The 23,391-nt window shown below is 35.5% G+C and overlaps 1 long non-coding RNA gene across 1 annotated transcript in view; it reads left to right on the top strand.

Annotated features, from left to right (window-relative positions):
* The first annotated feature begins 294 nt into the window (after positions 1-294).
* The window catches only part of LOC147600250 (uncharacterized), a 154,929-nt gene continuing 131,832 nt past the window's right edge, over positions 295-23,391 (top strand). Inside the window, exon 1 of the long non-coding RNA XR_015258891.1 lies at positions 295-401. This is a non-coding gene — a long non-coding RNA (uncharacterized LOC147600250). The remainder of the gene's footprint in view (positions 402-23,391) is intronic.

Consider the following 23,391-nt stretch of genomic DNA (forward strand, 5'->3'; position numbering starts at 1 on the left):
TGGATGTGGGGCCGAAAAATGAAGCCAAGAAAAAATACAGCTTGGGAGGCAGTGCCAGAACAGCCTTTGCACTTCAAGCTCCAGGAACAGCAAGGAAAGTGGATACAAGCTGGTAGAGTGATTAGCTCTATGTTGATGTTATATTGAGCTTTTAAAACAAAACTACTTAATGCTTACTTGGCTTCAACTGAAACAGAGGAAAGATCTGTGGAGCATGCTCTGTGTGATTCACAGGCTCTCAGCTCTCATAGAGCTCTCAGCTTAAAGTTCAGTCACAATAACGTTTAGTGACAACTTCTGTAACCTATGCTAGCTGACAACAAAGGTCACAAGCTTTCAAGAAAGCCAAGGACTATTATGCAGAGTGAAAACTGAGACTTAAGAAGAAAGCTAGTAATAAGGTGAGTCTGAAAGCTTAATTACTGTATTTAATGTATATCCACATGCTTCAAAATTATTTCAGTGAACTGCCTGATCAGTTTTGAAGAAATATATTCTTGTAGAACTGCTAATTAAGGGATGTCTTAATCTTCCAGTCAGATTGAGTAAAGCAGATGAGCAAAAGTGTTCTTTTGAAGTTTCTGATTAATTATTATGCTGAATGATAGATAAGATATTCACTAGAGGATGTAGACTCCTGCTGGTTACAGGTTTCTGTAAAAGGAAACTCAAAGACAAAGAATTCAGTTCCAAGGGATATGTATTAAGTTAATTAACTCCTCCCTGTGCAGACAAAAAGTGTAATTGGACATGTCCTTGTTTCCAGATTCAAGGCTGCAAGCCTAGAAAGTATTTTTATGCATTTACTCTACCCCAATATAGCACTAATATCAGGTTTGTGGGCTGTTAATGTAGAAAAGGCATGTAGCATCTGACTGGACAAATGGCCCCGTTTTATTTGTGTTAGGACAGATAAGGGATGTTTATATTGAAATGTTGAATATGTGGGGCTGGTATGCAAACATTTAGACCCACCCTTTGCTCCTATGGGCTGGGTTAACTGCATAAAGAATTTGAGTGAATTTGGACCTTGAGACATTTCCAGGTGCGTAATAAATGACAATTCTACAGAAGAGAGTATAGATAACTATTAGTTGTCATCTGTCTTTCAGAAGTAAGTTTGTCCTTATCAGTCTTCCAGACAGGAGCATAGAAGACATAGAACCAAGAATAAGGAAATAATGAAAGGTGTCAAATGTGACTCTTGCCACAGATAAACCAGCTCCAAAATTAAGTCTGCTAAACAAGCTCTGTTACTTTGAGAGGCTAATGAAATGATGTAGAAAACTAACAGCAAGGTGTGCTTCTATTGTGTATGTGAACTTTAAGCTTCAGGGTAAGAATATCTTGCACAAGTATCTTCAGAAGCCAATTTAGAATGACATTAATTACACCTTTTCCAAACCAATATTGCACAATTTCTTTTTCCATGCATTTTATGCAACAATGGTATGGCCTATAAGCTAGGCACGTGTTCTTGTTATTTCTATAGATGATTTTTTTTCCCCTTCTTATTCCTGCTGCTTTGTTCTTGGAAGTTAGGAATTGGTTCTGCATAGCAGAGTAAAATAAATTCTAAAGATAATATCTATTATTATATGGACTACTGTAATGTTTATAAGTTCAGATATGTTAGCAAGACTTAGAATAATCCTTAATTTTATGTGCTTGGTTATCCTGACCTTAGTGTTGGGATAAATTTCATTTCTAAAACATTGTTTCTTTTGTTTTCAACCTGAAAATATTTCTTTCATGTTAGACTTGAATTAGGAAACAGTGATCTGATTTGGTCTGTTCTTAACCTCTAGGCTTGCTGGACAGGACAGCCCAGATCAGATGTTTGGTATGAGCAACAATCACAGCATTTAGCCTGATGTGATAATAGAGCTTTCTAAAATTATTTAAAAATTCATGCTGTAACTGTGAAGTAAATTCCCCATAGCTGATCAGTTTTCTTGCCTGTTAACTGATGGATTATATTTCTAGAGTTGTACATCGAGTTAAGAACTCTGTGGGAACTTGGGTGTAGTACTAGGCATAAACAGTCTTTCTGCCTTCCAAGGAAGGGGGAGGGAAATGTTCTGGTATCCAGGTTTTTTCTCTGTAGCAGACTTGGCACATCATTTATTTGCACTCAGCTGATGTTTGAAAGGTTTCCTTTGCAGAATGTGTCTGAAAGCTTTTCTCCCCTTCAAAGCTTAGACTATGTAAATGCTAATTATTCTCATGCGAGAGAAGAGGCTGCTGTATATCTTCTCTTCTCTTTCCCAGTCTGCCAGTGAAAAAGTAAGCCATTTAATGTTCTTTGAGTTTTCTTCCTGAAGATTTGCTTGATAAGGATTTTACCATTTTAACTCATGTGATTAGCTGCAAGAAGCTTAGTTACTGGGTTTTTTCTTTCCTTTCCTGGAGCAGCCACAAAAGAATACAAGCTGTGTATTGTGGAAAAAAGTACTTAAAAAAAAAACAACTGAAAAAACCAACCAAACAAACAAAAAAGCCAAAACCAACAAAACACAAAGCTACTTTCTAATGTAATAAAAGAAAAAAAAATCACAAAGCTACCTTCTAATGTAATTAGAGAAACTCCACTCTTATATCGTTCACTGCTCTGATCAACACAAATTCTTCACAAAAGATTTATGCCTTGGGCAAGACTAATGCTATGCATTTAGCGTTCTAAATTGTACAAACGGAGCAAAGATTTGTAAAGATCCTGATAATTCAGGAAAGAACAGTAGAGTTAAAACAATTCCTGCTTCTTGAATCAAATGCACTTGAATAATACTCCATTTGAATAGCACTTCTGGGGCAGTTTATAATATAGCTGTAGTTGATGGTTCACATATTTAGAGTTCATGCTATACCTTGCTATACTAAAATTTGTTTTTATTGCTTTTATTTTTCACTTAATTTATGAAATTAAAGAGACTATTTAGTCTATTGCACAGGATATTGGTTAAAATCACTAGAGAGACAATGTGAATATTAGGAAATGAGTGTTTTGAATCTATTTTATCATGCTTTTCCTCAAACAAGCTGAAATTAGAAATTATTAAAAATGCTTTGAAGTTGATACTTAATGAAATTAGAAATGATACCATACAAGATATAGATGAATATTAAAAGTAATGGATGCAAAGTAACAAATTTCCAAGTAATTAATTTGGTTCTGCAAATATTTGTGTTTTTAAGTGGCCTCTATGATCAGTTCCACGTGGCTGGGATGGCAGGTGAGCATTGGAAATGATGAGAATTTTTGAGCATTTCAAATGTTCTAGCTGTGGGTTTGGGATGAGAAGGCTCTGTTAGGGAGTTTGGAGAAGGAGATTTCAAACCTAGTATACTTAATCTTGTATTTTTTAGTTTAAGACAAATTAATAGTAACAAGCAGTATGTAGGTCAGTATAAAATTCTAGTTCAAGCTTTTGGAATCAGTATTTTAGTTGCTCAGGTTAAGTAGTATGCAATGGATGCCAACATTTAATGTGTTGGTAAGCAAGAAAACAGTTTAAGCTATGCATTGCTCTTCTCTTTTTGAAGGGGTTGAGGAAGTAAAACAAGGTTTCCTATTAGTGTATTCCCCATAGAAATGAAGAATCCATAGTAAATGCAAAGCTAAAGATTCAGTTAATGAGATCTGAACTCAGCTTAATTTGTTTGATTTCAGATTTCTTAAAACTGATTTAGGAAGTAATGAGAGGGGGTGTATTAGGAGTTTTTTACTGGATTGGTATGTTCATTGCACAGTTGTTCAAATGCAAAAGTATCATGCAGAGGCTTTTCTTTCCCATTCCATGTTTTAAGCCAACATTTGAAATGCAGTAAGTCATTCATTGTAAAATGAGAGGGTGTTTTTATGAACCAGTGCAAACATCTAGTATAAGAATTTCAATTCTACCTTTGTGTTTATGTGCTTCTATAAAAGCTTTGATGTTTCAGAAAACTAGTCCCGCCAGCAGAGTGGTTTGCTACTATACTCATGAAATTCAAGCAAAGAGCTGTGAGAAAACAATCATACCACTCTTACACAAGAATATTCTAACATAAATGAGGCAGAACTTGCTTCTACTAAGTAGTTCAAATAAACCAAATTATTTATAGTGCATTTGCGAACTTTTTTCACACTACTCTTCCAAAAAAAGGAATATTAAGTCATAGCTGTATCGAAAATGGATGAAATCAACTCAAAACAGACAGAACACAGCTTGCAGCTGTGAAGCTTATTGTTTTATCTGAAATGAAGCACTGGAAAACAATTCTTGAGGTGTAAAGAATAGGTTGCTATGCTAGATTAGTGCAAGGGACTTCAGATATTGCTCATATTCAAACAAATGCCTGTTAAACTGATACCAGCTTAAAAATGTTCAGTATGCAAACTATTGTCTCACTAACATGCTAAATGTTGGTCCTTTTCACACATTGCTTAAGGCAAGGAACTGAAATACTGATTCCAAAGAGCTGGACTGGGATTTTACACTGACCTACATACTGCTTTTGAATGTCATTGTCTGTTGTGCTGAAGTTCATGTAACTGCATGCAAATGGAAGTGTATAATTCTGTCTCTGGACCAATGATGCCATTCCTGAAATTAGGAAAGCAGATACCTTCCCTTCTCTTGTTGCTGAACATATTAAGTGGAATATATTTGTGCCGTAAGTAGTCATGTAACAAGTAAAATGTGCATTTGAAATAAACTTTCTGTAACCGTGCAGTAAGTCGGTGAACACCTGCTAGTTGCTTCCTGAGTGAAAATTTGAAAGCAAAAAATCTCAGTGGGAGCCAAATTTTTTAAAAACCTAATATGTTATAGAATCTCTGGGAATAAATTTATAAAAGTAGAAGCAGCAAGGGATGAGCACTTAAAGCAAGTATAAACATTAGACGTGGAATATGGGCTTGTTGCTTAAGAGGACTGAAATTGTTTTTTTAATTCTTTATGTAAGTGCATATCCCAAGAATAGAAATATATTAGAAAATACAGTTTGTGTGTGTGGAGGAACAGATGTGAGGGGGTTGCTTGTTTTCAATTCCCTGCTGGTAAATGGAAGAACAGTGGTATTTAGTCTTCTGGGTTGTTTTTTTTTTTTTTTTTTGTGGTGGATTGTCTGACCTGCAAAAACATGTGTAGGAACACCTGATATCATTTGCTCAGTCTCCTACTTTAATCTTGTTCAGTCTTTCCTCTGGAGAGCTACCACTTTTCTTTTGGATTTTAGGAGTTGCGTACCTGTATATAGTGCATGTTAAAGAATACAAACTTGGATGTAATAATTGTCTTAGCAGTATGAACACCCCTTTGCTTATGGTAGATTTTGCTACAGAACTTATTTTCAGGGGTTAGCTACAATATACCTGTGGATTAGTTTTCAATATTAACATTTGAGAGGAGTTTTACTGATAAATTTCTTCTCTTCCAACTCTTCCTCTCAATTTATTATGACTCATTAAGCCTTACAAATCACTATGACATGTTTCTCTTGAGGAATTATTTGGTAGGCATAAGTAATTCTTTTCCACTTCTGGCAATGTTTTGTGACAAGGTAACTCTTCTTCTGTGGAAAATAATCCTTAGGATCAGAGAAAAATGCTAATAATTCTAGGTTAAATTCAGGAAAAATAATTCAGGAATAATTCAGGAAAAACTAATGTATTTGTGGAACTTAAAATTAAGAAATTAAAAACCCCCACTAAAACCAAAAAACATGGTAAAGGGAATAGTATATTAGACTATTTGAGTGTAAGCAATACAGATAGTATGCAAATTTAGTTAGTAATGTATTTTTATATATAGTAATAACTGATATTCACTTTTTGGTGTGCCAAACAGTAAACTTGGCAAGATTGAAGACAAAAATTGCAATATCGTGCTTTCTCTGACTCCAAAGTTCATTTTACAGCAATGCTCTGGAGGCTTACCTTATAAAGACCACATGATGCAACAGATAAGTTATTTAAATGCTGTGTAGAAAATGGTTATTTAAGACTTAAAGTTCTGCAGTAAAATGTTTTAGCTTACTCATAAATCAGCCAAAACTTCAATTATTTATAGTTGCTAAAGTAACTTGCTCTTATTAAAATGAACACGAAGTACAAAAGGGCTCTAGGAAGAAAATGATGATTTTAAGGGAATATGTTGAGTGAAAATTATCTACTAGTTTTAAACCTAGAAGCCAGAGAGTCTGAAATTGCTTTCTAGTATTAATCTCTGAAGCTGAAATATTTGTTAGGCTTGAACACATGGTCATCCTGCTGAAAACTGGAAAACAGTTATAGTGTCTGGAATTACTAGTAGAAATAATTTTAAAATGTGTATAGGGGAAAATGTGTTAACTTCTGGAGAGCTGTTTTTGTGTATCTGATGCTGGTCCATGTCTATGACATTTAACACCTATTCCAGTCATTATCTGTTGGTGAGGATGAAGGGATGCAGTGTACTGGCTTGAGTGAGGTACAAAGCACAGGTGATGTTAAAAATATAACTATTTTTCAAAAGAAGTAAAAGGTTACTCTTTTCAGCTGCTTTCTGTCTTATAAGGACACTATTCAACAGATGGGATAACTGCCTCAACTCAAAATAAAAAACCTAACTGCAAAACAAACTCCTTGTCATCAGTGATGAATCATCATTCCTATGTTTAAACACACCCTGTAAAACACATATGTTTGCACTTCCTAAGAGCTGTTATCTCTTAATAGTAGTTGCATGTGCAGTATCTTTACTACATTGGCAATAAGAAGCAGCATAGAAATAAATCTGCTTCTGCTGCTGGGGTAGAGCAGGAAGCCTGTCCGCTTATTCCTTGAACCATCTCAATTGTAGAGACTTGGACACTGTTTGCTGTCTTTGATCCAGCCTTGAAGTTATGGGCTTGATGCACAAAAGATATTTTAGATGCTTGATGATTTAGTATGTCACTTCACATATTTAGTATTTAGCTTTTGTGGTTGTGTAAAAAATTTGAGCTTGATTCTTGTTAGATGGGAATAGTTGAAAACTTTGGCAGAACTTGGTGTTTTACATACAAAATGTACTATCCTTAAATTCTTTAGCTTTCTCCCAAAAAAAAAACCCAACTGTAAGCCTTTTTTTTTTTTCAGATTGGTTCTGATTAAAGTTGAAGCACTGCTTATTTCCTAAGTTATCATAATAACTGTCTTTGACAATGTCATGATGTTGATAGAGTAGTCTCTGGAAATTAACTTCTGTTTAATTGTAGATTCTTTGCAATCAGGATTCGGTTTGCTTATGGAATAAGAAAGGCAAAGAATTGGATCCTTCAGTTTCCTGTTCTGGTTGGTATTGTGCCGTTATCCAAGAAGAAAGTGCTTATCACTGAATCATATTTGTTTCATAAACTTGTCAATTTAGTGATACTGCAAAAAAAGTCTTAAATGGCCTTTAGAATATGTTCTTTTGATATTTAATAATTTAAAAATATAATTCATGTACCTGTATTGGACAGAAGCATGATAACTTCTCTAACAACTATTTTTGTGTATTATGGAATCACATTTTTAACGAACCGCTGTATCTCAACCTGGCTGGAGATCAGAAGTAACCTGATCAAGAATTCTCGGAAGAGGTAGTTCAAACAGTTATTAAATCTGAGGTCTATGGCAGGTCTCCAGACTGGGTAGTTTCCCTTAGTTTCATGAAATACTTAGTCAGTAGCTCAACTTCTGACCCATCCTTGCAAATAAGTAGACTAAAAACTTTTAACAACTCTGCCGGACATTTCTGTTGAAATCACAAGCTTCTACTTAAAATATTATGATTGTTTTCTTTATACAATTTTTTTTTTTGTAGTGGAGAAGCCTGTAAGTTCAACTTCAATTTCTTCAGAAACATATACTTGTGATACAGGCCAGACTTTCCATGTGACAATGGAATAGGCCAGCACTCTAAAAGCCTCTTTTTAAAATGTTTTAGCCAACAAACTCTGAAAATGCCATCTGTCCCAACCAATAGCAGGCTTTAGAATAACATGGTGTTCTATTTACTGACAAATCCAAACAGTGTAAAAGAGGGAATTTCTGCATCTCTAAGTTTTGCCACAAATTTTTGAAAATCAAGGATTATAAATGTATTGCTGCACTAACAAAGATACTGCAGAGCATAGCTTGGTAGACAACCTCAGATTATAACCTTAGATATAATATTTATAGATTACTCATTTTGCTTAAAACTTGTATTTCTGCCTCAATTGACACACCTATATAAAATAGAAGGTAATTGCTTAGTGAAATATATCAACTGAAATATTGCCTGGAAACTAGCTTTTTTAGTCTATAAAGTACTTGGGAGAAATTAAAAAAAAATATATATTTTCTTTAAATATTCTTTGGGTTTCTTTTAACATTATTCAGAAACAAAACAAGTATGACAATGTAATAGTTATTGGCTGTGTTAGTTATCACTACCATCAAAGTGAACTGAAGCTTCAAACTGCTGTACTGGAAATGGTAAGCAGACGATTAATGACACTTAGGGCTAATCACCCTGGAGCTAGACACATATTCAATTTTTCCTAGTATTTGAGGAAATTATGATGTAACTAATAACCAATACATCTGTTGTTTAATGATGTCAAATGAATATGAAGTTAAACACTTTTCCAGAATAATATTTGAAGTTGTACTGTGCCCTCAGAATGTGTACTCAGAATGCTGTTACAGCAGTTCTTCCATGACTTTTCTCCTGTTTAGATACTTGAAAAGTGCAAGCTCTTTGGAAATGAACTTGCCTGAAATTTCCTCTATTTTTGTATACTCTATATCATGCTGTGGTGCTGCTAGTTACTATCATAAATGGTCTGGGTTGCAAGGGACCTTCAAAGCCCATCCAGTCCAACCCCCTTGCAAGGAGCAGGGACATCTCCATCCAGATCAGGTTGCTCAGAGCCCCATCCAACCTGGCCTTGAACGTTTCCAGGGATGGGGCATCCACCACCTCTCTGGGCAACCTGTTCCAGTGCCTCACCAGCCTTGTTGTAAAAATCTATCAAGCACCATGATTTCAAATATCATGGATCATCAAAATGTCATTTTTTTCTAATTTGAATTATAACTTCAGTTGTGATTTGTTATGATGGTAGCCCACTTCTCAGGCAAGCATTGGTTGGTTATGAGGCCAGGCTGGATGATGCTCTGAGCAACCTGATCTAGTCGGGGATGTCCCTGCTCCTTGCAGGGGGGTTGGACTAGACGACCTTTGAAGGTCCCTTCCAACCCTAACCATTCTATGATCCATTCTATATTTCTTCATGAGAAAGGAGTATAAACACTATAGTAAAGGCTGCCTTGCTTGTAGCAAGTAATGTGCTGTTTGTCATGCAACAGCTCTGTGTTAAACAACTGAATACCAATCTTCCTGGAGTACTTTCTAGAGCAACTATAAATCAAGGATAAAAATTTTAAAACCAATTTTTGGCTGGTTAGCTTTAGTGGTTTTTTTTAGTGTTAATGATATTTCTGCACTTCAGTTGATCTTGGTGCATAAAGACCTTTGCTACTAGAAGCAAACTTCGGGAAAGCACTCTTTCTGACACATGATTTTCAATATTTATAAGGAAGAACAAGCAATCTAGGCTTTTCTCATTTGTTTTCAGTTGAGGCATGCTTTGAGGATACTACTTTGTATTCACAAAGGAAGTTTTTTTTATTGTGTGTATCAAAGAGCAAGTTTATTTTAATCTGCCCTTGACAAATTAATGTTTGTTTTAAAGGAAAGATTCTTGCAGGAAGTTAGTGTCTCTACAAACAATGATTCTAGAAACAAATGAAACCTCTCTAAATTTGAGGCATTAGTGGATTTTTACAGACTATAAAAGGGGGGGGGGGGTGGGAAATGTCTAGTAAACATAACCTTTCCTTGGCTTTGAAAGAGGCTAGATAATCATCTAGCATTATCTGTGTAATTCAAACTGTTCAGTAATTTTACATTTAAAACATAGCTTAATGTTAGAAGTTTCAAAAACCAGATTAATCATCATCACTGCTTTATTTTTCCAAAAATTTTAAGACCTAAACCTTAGTTCACCACTTAATAATACAAAACTAGGTATTGAATAAACCTTCTACTTTGATGCCTTGGCCATCTAGTGATCAGAAAAGGATCTTTGCTTGTACCTAGTTAGAATTTCACTTGATGCATGCAAAACTTGAAATTAAAAAAGTCAGGCAAACTGTTCCTTTCAAGCAAAATTATTGTTTCTTTAGCTGGTTTTAGGAACCAGCTCTTCTAGCAGCTTTGAGATATATAGAGGATGCAATTTCTTGTGTATGTTATATACACTTATTTGTGTCTTATCTATATAATTCAGTACTTGCAGACATAAAAATAATGCAATGGAAATGAAAACTGCACCTGGTACTGTTGCAGTACTTCAAGCTGAAGTATGATTTCTTCAGGGTTTCCTGAAAGTTAGGTTACTGACGACATTTTCTGTGCACAGCAATGCTAAAGCATGATGGTATACATTTGTAATCCTGCGATATGCAGGATATATATTAAATTAACAGAGGAGTGTTCTGTAGAAACATTTTTGAAAGATAGGCAGTGAATATTACTGATCTTTCTCAGTCTGTTTATTTTTTTCTTTAATAGCATCCTTCTTGGGCAGCAGTGAGTTTTTCAAGTTACATGTTGTATGCCAGTCTATGCCTTTGGGATAATGAGCAGGGTATGACTAATTTGTAGCAATTTGGTCTCTGGGCCGTATTCTGGAGGGCTGAAGTACTCAAATGAAAATGTTGATTTTAATCAGCCTGTCCATTGCCTGATGTTGCAATTACAGCAATAGTCTTGGGCTTAGCACTCTTACTCCTGTCAGACTTCATCTGTAATATTTTTGTAAACTAGCCAACCATTTCCAATTCTGATCACTCTTGAAAAGGAAAAAAAAAAAACCAAAAACCTCAAACCACAAAACAAAAAAAAAACCCCACAAACCTATGCAAGTCTTGCTACAAAGGCTGTGAAGACCTAATTATAGCTGACTTTTTCATTGCTGTTAAATGTGGTTGGGGCAGAATAAATAGCCTCTGTATGCATCACTGAAGCTTGTACATATGGATGTGCTGAAACTGGCTGACTTTTGTCCCTTTTGCATGTGTCACATATTGTACCACTTCCTTAAGTCAAATGAATTGCGCAAGTGCCTGTGGAGCAGAAATATGGAACTATTTTTTTTCTTTTGTTTTAGTATTAATATGTATCTACACTATGTTACATCAAGCTTTAAATTAGATTTAGCTATAGAGAATTAGTAACTCCATTGTGGACAGTTTCTTTGAATAATCTGGATTGAAAGCCCTTAGGTATTGTCAGGCTTCTCCTGAAATACATCTTGTCAGGAGGAAGGATTACCCTCTGGTCCTAACTGGGAAGTGATTTCCAGATCACTTCCTCAGAAGCTCTGGGCTATTGTTCAGCCACCTACTAGCTCCATGTAGGAAGTCAGTGAGCAAACGAAAGAAAAAATGGTCCTTTCTAATAGGGTTTGGCAAAGCTTTTGTGAGGCATAGTTCAGAACTTTGTCAAATGCATCTGTCTTTTCTGCAAGGCTTCCTCTGAAATCTCAACAGCCTGCTGGATGGATTTATCTAATATCCACTTCTGAAGGAACCCCTTTTTAAGTGCCACACTTCTGTTGATGTCTGAAAGCTGTAGCAGTTACGTGAGAAAACAAGGTAAAATAGGAATACCAATAGTATGTCAAACAGATCATGCCTTTTAAATGACTGAGTGACCTCTATCAGATATTGTTCATTACTTATAGTTCCAGTAACTAGTATGTCTGAAGGAACAGTTTGGAAATTCCCATCTCTTAGATGGGAATTGTAGCAGCTTAATTAGATTTATTATTTCTAGAAGAGACGGATAAAACCTTTCAGAGTAATTGAGTTGCTCAATCTATTTCGTATCTGATATGTGATAATAAGCTACAGCCTGTTGCCTGGCGCATTTTTGCTCTAGCTTAAAGTATTTTGAATCATTCCACATTTTTCACTCCCCATAACCATAGTGGTAATTATCCTTAATTTTCTTATTAAATCTTTTTGTATTTTACCTGTCTGTATATATAAATATATATAGTCATTTGGATTCTATTATTGTTTTACCTTTATCTTGTCTATGTATTGACAATACCATCTTCAGTTGTCCTCATATTAATCACTTAGTGTGATTCATTTTGCTCAGCTCCCTTTCCTTCTCTGCTGAAGTGAATAAGTGGGAGGTGTTATAAATGTCTTTTTGACAGTTTGTGTCTGAGTGTACTTCAGAAATGTATTGTCAGTTCTTGCATTCAAATATGTTGGATAGTGATTTCGATGCTAGGTAGCTTGTATGGTATGGTCAGCAGTATTTTGGGTAGTATACACTGTTCTGGGCAGTCAGGCTAAAGGATGATTATGATGAAGTGGGCAGGATCAGAGTAGCGTGGCAATGGAGTGATGCCATGTTGTAATATCTCTTGGTACCTGGTAGTTGAAAGAAAACATTGTCATTGTTTCACTTCTGCAGATTGGCTATCTTGTTAAGATTCCTGTAGTGACTGCTTTAATCCATATAACTTTATTAGAGATCTCCCTGTCCTTAACTTTTTCTGCTGAAGCTGATTTTTTCCAGCTCTGACTTGCATTCATGCAAGCTGAGTTTCTGTTGTTAGTCAGATATTTTGAGTTTCTGCAACCACTTGATTTCTAATGTCAGGCATGTAGTTCCTATGACTATTTGTGTGATAAAGATTCTGTACGTCCAAACATATCGGCTTAGACTGTACTTCAAAGTACCCTGACATTTTTAGATCTGTTCAATCTAAATGGACTGTTTGTTAGAGCTTGAGATGATGAAGAATAAAAACAAAACTCACAAGTGGGAGTAGAACATAGACCAGCATGCAAAGATTTCTCCTTGGTTACAGATGATTGAAGGACTCCCACGCACCTGTTAATGATACTTCACATCTCCAGATGAATCCTTCATCACTGTTGTGATGGAGGAAACGGGCTTTTAGAAGGAAATAAATATGAAAATCAAGAGGTGGGGGGATGTGATGCATCTCCCTCTCCAAAACAGATTTTTTTTCATCCCCTTAGTTTTTGCCATTTTTGTCTCTCACTTTCTGTGTATGCTTTAATCCTTTTTTTTTGAAGACAGGAATGGAAGCTTTATTTTTCTCAGAGTAGAAAGTGAACTAATGAGTCATTAAAAGAGAGGCACTTTTTGCCAGACTTAAGGTGCAGTTATCTACTGCAGATGGCTCACAAAGTAAATTGTTCTAATGCTGGCAGACAGATGGTTTCCTGAATCATCCAAAAGAAATTGGACATCGAGTTTTTTCCTGTTCGTCCTGGGTCTTTAGTATTTCTTAATCTCTGCTAGTGGAAACATTTGTGATAATGTCATGCAGACCTAAGTAGGCCTATTGTCCCATTTCAGCTTTCAGGATGAAGAAGAATCAAGGAAATGAGCTTTCCCATTGATGAGCTTCCCTTTGTGTTACTGTTTGTATATCAGCTATACTTGATACTTCATTCTAGAATCAAATTGTCTCATGTCAATGTGGTGTTTTACAATCAGTTCAGATAATTGATTCTGTTCTGTCAAGAAGCATCCACTTAAAATACATGGTCTAAATGCTACATTCACTGCAGAAGAAACTTATGATGGCTTTGGAAAATGTAATAAAGTTAAGCAGTCTTTAAGTTTGTGGTCACTGTGTAGATTAGTATTTTTATGAAGCAGACTATTTAGAAAATGAGCTTTCTACCTTAAGCCATATTGCTGTACTTATTGTGTACATTTATTTTTTTGTAGTGGCAGCATTTTTTATCTTCTTTTTTTTTTTTCTCAAACCTAAGGAAGATTTTAGAAAGTGGTTTTGAAGGCATTCATCCCTTGAGTAGATACGAAGTTTGACTCTGAAAGTTTTACTGTAGTTGAAACCTCTCAAAAATGAGTAAGGGGAGAATGGAGCTGGCATACAAATGTTCTGGAAAGGAGCTCTTGGAGGCAGTAGGATAACATAACAGATAATTTCTTGAGTTCTATTTTGATGTTCTCACTGCAATGGTAGAATTAACACTTATCTATCTAGTAGTTTAAGAATTCTGCATAGAATGCAGCGGATGCAGGGTTAAATTTTTATTAATCAAATTTAGTATTACAAAAATGAAAACGTGATAAAATGTGGGCTATGATTTTTGTCATGACAGATAAACCTGTTACACCTAAATGAAGAAAAAACTTGCCTAGCCTTTTTGTGTCTGCTTCTTACCTGCAACAGATTATCTCTGATCTTTCTTCAAGCACTTCGTTATACAGACAAAATACCATATGTATGAGCAGACCTGACCAGTTGAAGATGTTCGTGGTGGTTTTAGCTGTGTTGAGTAGTCTGCTGAACTGGTGGATGAGAGGTACTGCTCACCTCAATGTTTCAAGCTCATTTCCATTCTGCAGTGAAGAGCACTGAATCTGATATTTATTAGTGAAAGAACCTTGAAAAAAAATCTGTGCTATCTCCTCTTCTACTTAATGTTTAAATAACATCATTAAAGGAGATAAAAAGGCTATGCTAACAAAGGTGTGTAAGGAATTATTTTCGTTACTCTCATGTTCTGCAAATTCTTTTAATGAAGAGAAACTCATTGGGAGCACTTCTGTGTATGAAGGGAAGAATAAGGAATTAAACTAATAGATTATAACAATCTCTGTCCTTATGCTAACTTGCAATATTATAGTACTTTACCTAGACTGAATCTTATCTCAAAACTCAGTGTTTGATATCCCTTCTCTGTAGTAAGTTGTTAAAGATGAAAATTAGACCCTACAACACTACTGCAGAAAGGGAGTGATAAGAACCCTAGATCTGCTGCTTTTGTGAAATCCCATTGCTCTACTGATCCTACAAAATATTAGATCCTATGCCCTTCCCTTCTAGATCAGGACACCTAAAATCATAATCTTCCCTGTGTTGTAGGAACACAGAAGAGCACCTGCAGTGACAACACTGAAGAGTTGTAATGGAATCTCCTGTGGTAGTTTGTACTGGAAAGCAACTTTGAGGCTAAGACTGCCCTTTTCTCCAAAATTGCTGCTAGATATCTCTTTCTCTATGACCATGCTGGATATGCTTAGTGTTTGCCAGAAGATTTGCCTGGACTTTAAATATGTCTGCCCTAGGCTGTAATTTATTTCAAGGCTGCTATTCTCCTGCATTCCTCCAAGGATCTATTACTTTCAAACTGTCTGTCTTGGCTTTTAACATTTTTCTTCAGGTTCAAATATTTATCAGAGAGCAGAATAACTCAATGTGACACATTTGCTCAAAGCACTCTGCAAAAAACCTATGAATTATTATACATGTCTTGCAACTTCTTCAGGAAGCAATGAGGGAAATAAGTGAATCCTCACGGAGGACACATTTCTTGGACTTCCTGCCAGCAAATGAAAAACCTTGCAAGTATATGCCACAAAATAGTAATGAAATGACAGCAACCTTATTAGCTGCGCTGTGGTAAATAGTACCCCATTAGAGATGCTGGAGGGAGAAGGCAAGAAGAGTGTCAGAAGACAGTTATTTACAGCAAAAGTGGGGAATGGAGGGAGACAAGTGGTGAAAAGAAATTGAAGGAGTGTTGTCACAGCACAAAGGAACTAGATGAAGCTTTGGTCCTGGGGCTCCTGCATTTCTATGTAACTACAACTCTGCAGTAAAACACTGGTCTGTATGTAGACCCCCAAACTGCATCATCTTCTTGGTGGGATTGGTTTAATCGGACAGTCCAGATAACTAAACAAAGGGTTTGTGAGACTGAAGCCATTCTAAAAGATTTCTTCTTTCTGCTGGTAACTACACAAAGCAAGGAATGATTACCAGTGAAGAAATTTGTACCGATAAATGTAGTGATAAAGAGAGGCTTTTCACTGCTGGTGTGCGGAATCAAAAGACATTTCCTTTGAGGTCAGATGTTTCCTTCATGCTTCTGGAAGGGATGAACATTGGGAGCTTTCTTAGATTTCTAGGTCCTCCTGCTGTTTTTACCACAAAATATAGTCATGTGACCAATATATATATAAGTTTTTAAAAAAATTAAAAATATTAAGAAATAGCTCAACTACAATAATAAATTAGTGTCATAGTCTTATTGGTTTGTGGGATACTTATTAGTCTTACAGATACAAGATGTATTTTTTTAGCATATCTAGTAATGGGCCTCTGATATTTGGGCAGACTTAAGTGCCTCCTCAGAATCAATACTGATAATCTAGCACAAATGGTACTGAAATCTGTGTGCTGGTAGCGTATAGTTCTGTACTGAAGCCTCACTGATTAATACTAAACAGTTTGCCAGAAAGTAAATTTATTTTTAGAAATACTGCATCTATTCACTGCAGATGTTTGGTAAATTCAGAGTGCAGTGATAACTGCAGTGCAGCTGTATTCCTAATGTTGGCGGAAACTACTTCAATGAGAAACAGAAGTCCATGGCATCTATTTCTGCATAATATGTTCTAGCCATCTTTCATAGCTACTAACTCCATATGATGGAAGGACTTGCTGTGATATTGTAAACACAGCCTGCTAGAATTGGGGAGTTCATTTTTTTTTTTTCTTGTCAGTTCTTTCTGTTACTTTCGTGTGTGTGTCTATATTCCAGAAAGAGGTGTCTTACCTAAAAAGGAAGGTAGTGAAAAGCTGAGTTCATACTGAAGCTATTTAAGGCATGGCTCCTTTTATTTCTGCTTGCAACTTTCCACTCAGAGATTCCAGACTTATTGGATATTATGAAAGCTGTGTGAGTTTGTTTCAAGCAATGTGATTGATAAAGCTGTCTAGAGGCATTAAACCATTATGTTGAAGAACTTAAGAACTGGAATGGACTCTTAGAAATGTGTGTAAGTGAAGAAATTCAGATCTGTGTTCTTAACTTCCTAATTCCCTCATTTCTACACTGAGTATTTTGTCTGTCTCATTCCTACTCTGCATATAGAATTATTCATGTTAAAGGCCAATTTGTTCAGTTTCCCCCAGATAGTATTTTTTTTATATACCAGTTTAAAAAAGGAAAAAAAAAACAACCTGCCAAGAAATCTTAGAGTAGACAATAATATTATGGTAGTGCTTTTTTAAAAAAAAAAACAAAAGCCTATCAGTATGTTGGAACACTTAATTTCTGTGTTAAGCATTGCACCGTTATTTTGCAGCATGTAACTAATTTAAACCTGAATTACATGGTTATATTTACAAACTTTGAAATGGAAATGAATTCTGAACTTTTTTCATTGTTTGAGGGATGATGACATTTGTGAACTGTCAGTTTTGGAAAATAAACTTCCTGACCTCTGGAATTTAACCAGATGTTTTAGAGATACTGTCAGAGGTTAGAATTTAATGGGAGTCTCTACTTGAGACTTAAAAACCATTGTTGCTGGCTCAAGATATTCAGCTGATTTGCTTTAACATTCAGGATGATCTTAGTGGCCCAAATCTGCATGTATTCAGATGAATCCCCTACAAACTGAAATAATAGGGCAGCATGGCAGGAAATTACTATGTGCATACATATTTCATCTTTAACACTGGTGTCTGTTTAATGTTTATATCATGACTATATTACTCAATACTTCTGAATTACATTAACAGAACATTTTGAGGACTTGTAGGATTTTATGATGTGCAATTTATCATAGTGTATGTATTTGATTCCTTGGTAATAAAGAAAACTTTATCCTGCACTTCTCTTCCCTTCCTGTATGAATTAAAATGTATTTGAATATAGATTTACGCTGGGGTCTTCTGTGTGCCAAGAGAACACCATAACCACTATGCAAAAAGTCATTTTCATGTATTTTCATTTCATTATTTCAAGTTTTAATAGTAGGGCCAAAACCCTAAAGATAATTAACCAAAGCTTTAGGTATTAAAGACCTTTTAGGTTTTTGTATAGGAAGGTCTATATAATCAACTAATTAATTAATCAGTTATTAAAGTAGGCAAACACTATTGACTAGATTTGGAACGGATGTCTTTACTAAATTGCTGTCTGAGGTATTCTTTAGCCAAGGAAAAGAATAAATTATGCTAACTGTTCATCTGGTGATTTGCTGAATTGAACAGTAGGGACATTAATTATTGTTCCAATTAATGCGAGCCTTTTTAATGTGCTAACTAGAATGTCATAGACCACCACACAGAGGACATAGATCTAATGTATAATGGTTCTCTAAGCCCTTGTTCCCAGTGTTCAACTGCTTTGCTAAATCTCTAATCACTTGCTACATTTCCTGATCATTCTAACTGCTGAATTTCTACTTCAGGCTGGTTGTATAGGTACGCTTCAGCTGTGTTTAAATTAACACAAGGAGAAAAATAGGAAGTTGAGCCTCTGCAAGAAAAGGTGAAGACTGGAGCACTTGAGGTTCTTCCGTAGTGATTGGATGAAGAGAATGGGCCTGGGATTATAACCTATAAATTTCAAAATAGAGATAAGTACTTATGAGAGCGCTCTCCTCTGAAGCCTTGAGACATGTCCGTCCTGCAGTTTGGAAAAAAAAAAATAATTCAAACGAACATCAACTGGATTTTAAGACTGTTTTAAGTGCTTGACTTGCAGGATTTATATGTATGACTTCATGCATGTGCTCATTTGGCTACAGGAGATCATATAATGGGTAACAAAAAAAAGCCAAAGCACTTTAGGTTTACAGGAGGCTGCATTGTGACCATGGATGATGGTGGGGAGCACAAAGATGGAAGCCTAGGACTTCTGGAATTGGAATGTAAAAGAAATTTGCTTTTGAAGATGAGGAAGCAGATGGGAGTACTCTCTTCAAAGCAGCTGAGCAAGTTCTTCCTCTATAACAAAGATTCCAAGAGTAACTTATGAAATGATCCATGTTATTGGGACATGTAGTTTTGAAGAAAACTAACTCAAGCTATTTTTCATAAGATTAGTTTACATAGTTTTGTACTTAAAGATCTCCAAGTTTCTGTATTGTTGTTTCTATTCATGGAAGGAAAGATATCCAGGACTAGAGCCTCAGTGTAAACCACAATAGCCCTATTTATTCAGTGTTTTCAAGGCTGCTTATGTTATGGGTAAACCTGATTGCTGTCTTCTAGAGTTTGTCAAAAATCTTTCTGGAGAATTAATTGTAAATCCAGCAGTAGTTTACACTCTATCTTAAAAAGAAATGTAGGTGGTTTTAGAGATGTGTTCACATTTAAAATATATCTGAACATGAAAGAGTTGGTGTGTGAAATCCTTGTTACAAATATAGAAAGAAGTTTAAAATTAAATGGATTATGATTTTATATTAACATTTTCAACCAGTTTTAGAAGTTAAAAACTTCAGTTGTGTAGAAGGGTCTTGTACAATATGGTGTGTCATGATTTTCATATCAAGAACCTGTTCTTTATTTTAGATACTTGCTGTGGTTCATGCTTCTGTATCTGATTAACAGATCAGAATAGGAGTAGTAGTTTTATGGGCTTAGGTACCAACTTAATTACCAGCTTTTAACATGCAATTTGTTACTTTTATTAGCTTGGCTTATAGAAAAGTCTATGAGCTTTGGTTTGCGTTATGCTGTTTTGGAAAATAGGTTGCAGAGGTTAAGGGCAGTGATGCAGGTTTTCTTCCCCTTTAAAAAAAAAAAAAAACTTCAGCTGAAGAAACAAAGTTGGCTCTTTGAGTAAAATGTTTGCGTTATTGTAAGGCATGCAATATTTTTCACTTCAAGGATAGGTGGATATGCCTGAAGTATGCTATTGCGTTCTTCTTGCAGCTCTACAGAAAAATTCTCAGTGCTCTCTAAGCTATTGAGATTTACCTATTTCCTGTTCCTTGGATGTTTAATGGTGTGTAATTGATTCTCAAAACATCACAACCTTCTTTCTTTTATTTAAAAATACTTTTACCTGTAACTAGCTTGCTTATCTAAGTGCTCATAACTCTCAGAGTTGATAAATTGCTGCTCATGAAACAATTTAGTCAAAACTGGTGATTAAATCTTTAATTCACGTGAGAAAACAATGAAAAGACTAGTTGCTGTGTCTTCAGGTCCAGTATGCACTCCAAACCATATGTTCTTCATTTTGTTTCATTACCAGAGGTATGCATTATAGACATCCCTACAGTAGCAGGAAACCCTCTTTGGAAGAAGTCTGCACAGATTTAGTCTGACCCATACTGTCTTATTTTTTTTTCCTGTGAAGTACTGTTTGAAGGTCATTGTGAAGTGGTCAGCAATTACACTGGCTGGGAACTAGACCTGATTACTCTTGATGTGCCTTGTAAATCAATGTTCTTAATTCTCAGTATGTGCCTCCTGTGTGGAACATGGGGAAGGAGCTGTTCTCTGTCATTTTATTTTATTTTTGAGAGAGAAATTACAGAATCTGTGAAGTTTACTAGCAGCCCTGCATTTAAATTGTGCTGCTTGAGAAACCAGAGAGGAAGAGATCAAGCCTCCAGCTCAGTTTCTAAAGTACTGTTTTCTCTCAATTGCTCTCTCCAAAAATGTTCATTGATTCTATACAGCGTTCTCCAGTTTAACTTGAATGCAGCTACAAGTTAGCCCCTAGATTTTCTATATTGCTAGGTACGTCCACTCAGAACAAGCACCAAGATTCATAGGTAGCTCAGGTGAAAATGTGTGGGGGAAACTGAAGTACTATGAAATGGATGTATCCCAGCCTACATATGTAATTATGTACTGCTGCTTTGCTGTAACTCTTACATTACTGAGGAGTTCTTTTTCCTTTGAGGAATCTTTACTTTCCCATTCTTCTCAGAGGTAAAGGTCCAAATTTCCTTTAGTACCAGTGTCTTAAGTCACTGGTTAAACCCTTCGTACCAAGGAAGTTCTCCTGTGAATTCCCTTGAAAGCACATGATTAAGTGTTGTGAGGTGGGGTCCCACAAATTTTTCCTGTTAGTGACTTTACTTGCTATAATCACACCTAAATGGTAAGTAATGGATTGACAGTAAGACTACAATTTTGTTTTTTATGAATATATTGGCATCCTGGAATAGTTTGGTGTTGAAACATAAGAATTGCTTACTTTAAATATTCCTCAGTATAAAGACCCAAATTAAAAAAAAAAAAATGCAGATTGGAGGGGAGAAATCAGATACTATAGACAGGCTACAAATAGTTAACTACTTAATTCTAAGCCATTTCCAATAGCATATGCTACTTAACAATGGTATATTCTCACTTTCTTTCACAATCCTTGTGCTACATTCCTAGCTTATTTGGCAGTTTAAAAACAAAAAAAAACAAAAAAACCTCCTCAGGGTATTTGAGAGAAAACAAGTGCCTTTCTCATGCATTTGAAGACTTTACTGATATTGCTGCTGCTTTTGCTTGAGAAATTCCGAATTACCTTGTGGAAGGCAGCAATAGAGACAGACTAGCAGGGAGTTCATAAACATTATTGCTGTTCCCTACCTTTTCATACTCACATCTGTGCATGTTTTTGTACAGTGTCCTCATCCAAAATGTTATTTCTTTAAAAAAAGTTAATATTTAGGAAGACCTTGAAAGACATTATAGAAGCTCTCTAAAGTCTGTTAGGCCTTTAATATTTTCTCCCTGTATATGCAGGTTAATGATTTAGAGTCCATTCTATTAAAAAATTTATTGGATTTGGAAGCTGATTGTGTTTTAAAGGCTAATTAGTCTTACAAATGTGGAGTACAAATAGGAGGTCTGAACATTCTGAACTTGAATTCCTGGGAAATTACCACTGATTTCCTTTGATCGAGAATAATTTGCTGTCTGTTCTCAGTTTATTTCTCCCTACACCCACAAACACATTGTTCTCTGTAATTGAGAACGATATGAATTAGTACACAAAAAATGAATTATTTTTACAATGTTTTTGCAGCTAATACTGTATACCTATATTTCTAATATTACTTTAAATCAGTTGGGATTGAGGGTATTTCAAAGGATCTTTCCTCAAATTATCTCTAGCTTTTCTTTTCTTTGACTATTGGAGCCTGAACTAAGAAATTTCAGTTGAGATATGGCAACAGAGAAATTCTGAGCCAGATATTTGTAAATCTGTTGTGTAACACTGCATTTCAGAACCTGGCTCTGAATACAACACTACATCAAATTGAAAATCCTGGCCTGGGTGCTAGAAAGATTCAAAGTTACTTGATATCTTTTTTTAATTGTGGACTGCTCTTGGAACAGTTTATCATCAACATACCTTTTTCCTAATGTTTAGGATTTGAGATAATTTTGGCTTAAACTCCTGTTCACAACTGATACATATCCAAAGTAAGAAAAACAAAATTCCTCAAAGTCTCCAAGTAATACTTGATAAGATATAATAGGGTTGAAGGAGAGGACTGCCAGCAAATGTTGACTTTGAGAACACAAAGCACTAAGCGTGCATTGCAGAACATGAAAATATATAGGTATTTGTTAATACACGGTATATTGGTTGAGTTTTCTTCCTTTCTCACTTTGAAAGGTGAGGTGAAATAAAATATCCTGGCAGATTGTCTTGTCAAGTCTGTTCATTTTCCCTTTTTCATAATCTGTTAGTGTAGATGGAGACACTTTCCTATAGGATGTAGATGTTTAATTTTTTCTCCTTTTTTTTATACTCTGGAGATTGACCATTTTTTCCAAAATGCTCAATAGCTGTGCAAGAGACTGAAGGAGAGCAGTCATTAAAATGCACGTTTGTCAGATGCCTACAGAACTGTGGGTAGATGGCTGTGCTATTCAATTAGTATACCATCTTTAAGCCATAATAAACTCTTGAGGACTTGAACTATCCTTACCTGACTTGCGTGAGACCCTATACATTTTTACTACTAATGAACAAAGCTTAAAAATGCTTCAGCACATGGAGAATTAAATGTTCTTCACTTTTATTTTCTAAAATCCCTACAGAATTCTGGTGTTTCAATGCAAGATCTTAAATGGTAATGACATCTCTGGGGATCTACAGCTCTGTACATACAGAGAGGACGATACTCATGCTTTCTTGTATCAAACCAGCTTCAAAGGCTCAGTTGTTGGATAGCTCACGTGATCATGTATGACCAGGTCAGAAAGCTGAAGATGCTGAATGCTGCTATTTATCTTCACTGATATAGTAGCTAAAGGAGAAAATAATCATGATTGGTCATGTAGAATCATGTAGAAATCATGGTAATATAAAGGGTACTTGCAATATCTTGCAAGTCTGGAAGTGGGGTTCTGGAATGATTGTGCTTTTTGCATGAGCAGTGGGAGCACAGATGTTTGAACTAAGGTTATAATGGAATTGAGCAGTTTGGGATTATATAGAGTGGTTATCTGTAGTAGATGACAAGATCTAGTGATGGATATAATGTGCTGTAAGAA

This window comes from Chlamydotis macqueenii, chromosome 6 (genome assembly GCF_036417535.1).
Source record: "Chlamydotis macqueenii isolate bChlMac1 chromosome 6, bChlMac1.mat, whole genome shotgun sequence".
Lineage (NCBI taxonomy): Eukaryota > Metazoa > Chordata > Aves > Otidiformes > Otididae > Chlamydotis > Chlamydotis macqueenii.